The sequence below is a fragment of the Antechinus flavipes genome, chromosome 5, assembly GCF_016432865.1.
Source record: "Antechinus flavipes isolate AdamAnt ecotype Samford, QLD, Australia chromosome 5, AdamAnt_v2, whole genome shotgun sequence".
Taxonomy (NCBI): Eukaryota; Metazoa; Chordata; class Mammalia; order Dasyuromorphia; family Dasyuridae; genus Antechinus; species Antechinus flavipes.
The window spans coordinates 64,202,273-64,208,272 of record NC_067402.1 but is presented as its reverse complement, the minus strand read 5'-3'; the positions used below and the strand labels follow the sequence as shown (position 1 = coordinate 64,208,272).

At 39.8% G+C, this 6,000-nt stretch overlaps 1 protein-coding gene across 2 annotated transcripts in view; it reads left to right on the top strand.

The window, feature by feature from the left end:
* Nucleotides 1-207: 207 nt before the first annotated feature.
* Nucleotides 208-6,000, top strand: part of MPP7 (MAGUK p55 scaffold protein 7) — a 230,004-nt gene continuing 224,211 nt past the window's right edge. Inside the window, exon 1 of one of the 2 annotated variants that reach the window (XM_052000274.1) lies at nt 208-735. The gene's annotated coding sequence lies outside the window, so the exon portion shown is untranslated. The remainder of the gene's footprint in view (nt 736-6,000) is intronic. The other variant, XM_052000275.1, reaches the window with a different exon arrangement.

The window sequence follows — 6,000 nt, the reverse complement described above, 5'->3', positions numbered from 1 at the left end:
GGTTAACATAGGGATTATTTTCCAGGGTCACCAAGGCTCGCAGGGAGGGTGAGAAGTTGAGCAGGTAAAAAATGAACCAGTGTATAATGAGTTCGCGTCAGGCGTCTCCAGGTAATAGGGATCTTTCCCCAAGCTGGTTTCTCTTGGACGCCGGAGCCAACACCTGCAACCAGCCAAGACCAGAGGCAGGGGGTGTGTGCGCGGCTGAGTGCCAGGAGAGGGCGAGGGGGACGAGTCGATAGGGGCGGAGCTCCGCTTGATTGACGGGGTGTGGGCGGAGACCACCGGCGCAATCAGGACCAATTAGGGTAGCGATCAGCTTCCTCCGGCTGACCAATGAAAGCGAAGCAGAGAGCTCGTCGCTTGGCCTGGGCCAATGGAAAAGTCCTTTCCACGCCGGCGGGCTAAGGGGCGGGGGGATAAGACTCCTCCCCGTCGTGACCCCTCCCCCAGGGGGAGGGGGCGCAGGCGGTGACTCCCGGGAGCCGAGGTGGGGGCCGGACTCCCTGTAGAGTCGGCGCGAGCGCGTGTGTGTAGATGCGAGTGTGTGTCTGGGAGTGTTAGTGAGTGAGGGTGCGCTCGGCGATGTGAGCGAGAGAGCCCCGGTCCCCGGCTCCTCGGCAGCAACTGCCACCGCCGCCTCGCCCTCACTCACTCCCGCGCCGAGCCCTCAGGAGCAGGGGTCGCAGGAGCGGGCGGCGCCTTCCGAGGCCTCCTCTGTCGTCGCACCCGCAGGTAAAGGAAATCCCGGCGCACCCTGGCCGCCGGATCGGCTGCCTCCGGCCCGGGCTCGGGCTCCGGCTCCGGCCACTGCACCTGGAGGGAGGCGGGGCCCGGGGGGCGGGACGGAGCGGGGAGGGGGGAAGCATGCGAGCCGGACCCCCTGCTGCCCGGCGACGACCTTCACTTCCTTTGTAACCGCGAGTGGCGCGCACAGCAGGCGCCTACTAAGTGCTCCTTCCTGGAGCTTGACAGTGGCCGGAGGGAGGGGCCGAGCCGCGGGCGGGAGGCGGACGGGGCGGAGCTGGTCGGGGGGCTTCCCTCGGGCCCCCCTCGGAAGCACCTCCCCACCCCCCGACTGTAACTTGGTGCTGGCTCGCTCTAGGTTTGCTTCCTTCTTGTCCTCTTCTGCTGGTTTGTCCTCCTCCTCCTCGCTTCTCCTCTCCAGAGCTGAACCGGCACCCGGCGGCGTGACTCAACCCCTGCCTGAGGCTGGGCTGGGAAACCTGGGACCCTTGGCTCGTACCCGGCCCTCGGACGCCTCCGAGTCTGCAAAAAGCTGAAATCTAGGAGGGGGATATCATTATATTTTGTGGTTGGCCTCGTGCACCGCACATAGCAGGCGCTTATTAAATGCTTGTGGACCTGCCCTGGGTTGCTCTAAATCTAGGGTTCTTAATCTGTAGTCTGTGAACTTGTTTTAAACACTTTAAAAAAATTACATAAAATAATTATTTTAACAATCCCTAAATTAGTTTTTAAAATTACATTAAATATTATAGCTTTCTGTATAATTGGTTTCCTTTGCGGTCTCTCTTTTTTTGTCTTTAAAAGCGTTATCCTAAGAAGGGGTCCACAGGCCTCACCAGGTTCTAAAACAGACAAAAAGAGGAATTTTAAAGTCATATTTTGGAAGGCGGAGATTTTTTTTTCTTTCAATTAGTCTGCTGATTAAGGTTGTATAGTGGTTCCTTTTAATAGTATTAAGGTAGGAAACCTTCATGGTTCCTTTTAATAGTATTAAGGTAGAAAACCTTCATTCAGAAACAGAAACATCCAGTTTGCAGGTTGCAGTATTATAGGACATACTTGCCATTCAATTCACTGCAATGATTTGCTGTTATTAGGTTTATATGTAAAACGTTCACTTGAGATCATTTTTCTTTATCTAAGGAATTCAAAGCACTTTATACTTTTCACTTGTTCTCCCAGCATATTATCTTATCTCCATTTTTACTGATGGAGAGATGGAAGCTCTTAAGAGGAAAATATTTTGCCCTAATTCACTCAAATGCTGATTGGTCTGAGAATATTTTCCGGATTGCTAAAGCACCATTGGGCATCTTAGTGCTTAGTATTATATTTAGGAACTTTCATCAAGTGGTTAATATTACGCTGAATGTATCCTTGTTTTTGTAGTAATCTTCTGGACTTGGTGGATAGAGTACTAGGACCTGGAATTCAGAAGACCTAAGTTCAAATCCCTCTGACGACACTTCCTGGCTTCAGTTTCTTTATCTGTAAAATGGGAATATGAATAGTTGTAGTACTTCTCTCACGAGATTCTTCTGAAAATCATGTAAAAACAATGTGTAGAAAATGCTTTGCTCTACAAATATTAATTACTATTATTGCAAGGGGCAGCTCAGTGATGTGTGCGGAAATCCCTGGATATAGATTCGGGAAGATCTGAGTTCAAAGGTAACCTCGTTTATTAGCAATGTGACTCTGGGCAAATCACTTCATCCTGTTTGCCTCAGTTTCCTTATCTGTTAAATGAGCTGAAGGAGGAAATGGTAAATTACTCTAGTATCTCTGCCAAAAAAGTTCCAAATGAGGTCATGAAGAGTTGAATTTGACTGAACAACAGCAACAAGTGTCATTACATATTGTACTCATTTTGTAGGCAGAAAAACTGCCAACCCTGCATGATTTTACTTTGGCTTTCTTGATTCCTATCTTGCATCTGCGGTGCATTTAATCCATAGGTTTGGTTAGATTTTGGGCAACTGTGGGTAGTGTGCCCACCCTGGACTCAGAAAGATTCATCTTCCATCATTTAAATCCAGCCTGACACTTGCTAAGGGTGTGACCTAGGTCAAACCACTTAAATTCTGCTTGCCTTTATTTCCTCATCTATAAAGTGGACTAGAAAAGGAAATATCAAACTACTCTTTTGAGAAATACTCTCTACTCCAAAAAAGGGTCACAAAGATTTGGACATGACTGAAAAAAACATCTGAACAACTTGGCTAAGTTTCCATAACTGTTTCCAACTGCTCTTCATGCTGCTTATGAATATCAGCCCTTAAAACAACCCCTGGCAAATAGTAGATGCTTCAGACATGCTCTTTGACTGATCCAAGTACTTATGGTAGATATCAGGTAGAGACAAATGTACCATTCCAGTGATATGAAGGTGATGAATTAAGCTATCTATCAAAAAAAGAGTTTGTACAGTAAGCTATACCAATCTTTGTAAATTTTTGAGCAGATTCAGGAGTATGTCTTTGTTTTAGCATAAAGGTTAATGATCCATTAAATAGGTAAATTTCTTCAAATGAAAACCTAGTGTTAAAATTTAGCCTGTCTTAGGTATTGTTTTAAACTTATTAATGTGTATCTTGTATGTATATAAGCAAGTGTTCTGCAGTTTGGCTTTGATTTATTCAGTCAACTATTTTTCAAGTGTCTACTAAATGTATGTCAGGCACTTTGCTAAGTGTTGAGGCTATAAAAACAGGCAAAAAAACAGTCCCTGCTCTCATGGAGCTCACAGTATAATGGGAAAAGAGATCGTGCAAACTTGGCTTTTGAAAATGTGAAAAAATTTAGGGTACCAGAGGAAAATAACCAAAAATGTTTCCTCCTTAGACTGACTATTCATTTCCACCTCTAAAAAGTAAGCAAATTTAGTCTTGGTTTATGCTTATTCTGATAGGTAATTGTAAATAGGTTCTTAAAATGACATCAAATTATAAAACTCTTGAGTTTAATTTAATACTTCCTAGCAATTGAATCTATTTTATGAATTGCTGAATTAATATATCCTAACCATGAAATGATCCCTTGTTTTCTTGGCAAACATACACATGTATATCTTGAATTATTTAAATAGTCTGACATAATTTCAGTGTTTCTCAAACTCTGGCTGAACAGCTCTGCTTTTCTTATGGTCTTGTCTTTCACTTTCAATGTATTGTAATTTATTGACAAATTATGAGCCCCAAGGGAAAAATTTAAGAAAGGGACCCAAAATAAGTCAGTTTCCTGAATATTGAAGATTGAGAAGATGTGGGTATTTATGTATATACTATATTGTTTTGTTTTTTGTTTTTAATCCTCATAGGGCTTTTTTCACAGTTGGGGAGAATTTTACCCCTTTTGGTCACACTATTTCCACTAGATGGTGCAGTGTTTGTTAAATTATTGAGATTTAATTGTTATATGTATATCTTTGTATCTTATTGCTGCTTTAATTTTTACCAATTTGAAGAGAAATACATTTTTTCAGTCATGCTGTTTTAGTGCAATTTATAAATGATAACTTAGAGCTGGCAATTTCAATTAAATGAAATGGTATTTTAAAGAAAAAGGAAAATGGTAATAACATTTGAAATCTTCACTTATAATGCCATCTGAATTTATTGTGTGAATTTATTATCTTTTATCCTTTTGAAAATGAATCTATTCTTAATATGAATAATATTTAAAAATTCTTAAATAGAACTGATTTATGTTCTTTAATACAATTGCATTTTATTTATCTTCAAAATGAAATCATAGTATAATAATAGATTTATATAATGCCTTAAGAGTTACAGAATGCTTTGTAAAGATTATCTCATTGATTGTTATAACCACCTGTACTTTAAGTACTGTTATTATCCCCATTTTATGGATGAGGAAAATGAAGCTAAGAGGTCAAGTGTCTGGAGCAGAGTCATATGAGTAATACCCAAGGAGGGATTTGAATTTAGTTCCTTTATTTCAAGTCTGGAACTTAGTCTGACAATAGTATTTAGTGTTTACTAAATGCTAGGTACTGTACTTAGTGTTTAGAGATACTAAAAAAGGCAAGCAACATTGGTACAAAAAGATAGAATATTAATCTTTAGACATTGTGTAGACATAAAATTATAATAATGGTAATAATAATTAACATTTATATAGTACTATGTGCCAGGCACCGCCAAGTGCTTTTATAATTATTATCTTTATCCTCAAAACAATCTTGGGAGGTAGATGTTATGATGGTCATCATTCTTTGATTATAAAATTTCCCAATTTATAGAAGAAGATATCAGTGATTTGCCCAAAAATATCTGAATTAGGATTTGAAGTTAGATTTTCCTGCTTCCAGGTCTAGCACTCTAATCACTGTACTATGTTGTATAGATGTATACCCAGTTTTATCTTTTTTGGATGGGCCAAAATTATTCATGAAACAATAATATGTTTCAAGGAAGAAAGCCTAACATCCCTTACATCTATTCTAAGCATTTGAAATAAGATAACATTTCCCAAGATTGGACTATTTAACTTTTTTGAGATTTTATAGTTGATGTGCTAATGCAGCAGCCTGAGATTGAACATAGACTAAAATTAGTTGTGCCACTAAAACTTAAGATTTATCAGAATTTAGATATTCATTAACTTTTGGAAATTTAAATGTAAATTCAGATCTGGCATCAGACACTTTTAATACTTATTACCTGTGTGACCTTGGACAAGTCACTTAACCCCAATTGCCTTTCAAAACATAAAATAAAATTATATTTATAGAGTTTACAAATATTTGTTAGCATCTACTTTAGTAGGCAACTGTCATTTCAGAAAAATAAGAGGCAATATAGTGAAGTAGAAAGAATGCAGGATAGGGAACCCGAAATCAAGTTCTAGTCCTGGTTCTATCAATAATTATAATAGCAGCTAACACTGATAAGGGATTGAAGGTTTATAGCACCATTAATGTATGTTTTACTTTGATCCTCACAAAATCCTGTGAATTTGGTTTGCATGAAGGTCCTATGTAAACTTGGATAAATTATTTATTAAAATGACAGGGTTAGATTAAATGATCTCTGTGATTTCTCCCAGCCCTAACATTCTATGATTCTGTTCTATGAAACTAACTTTTTCAAGGTCATTTTAAGTTAAGATTAAAAAAATTTGTAATTACTTCAATTATCCAGATATATACTGACAAGTTTCTCTTTACCAAAACCAGAGAACCTAATAATTTATTGTCTTCAAAATGAACCAAGTAAGGGGTCTAAT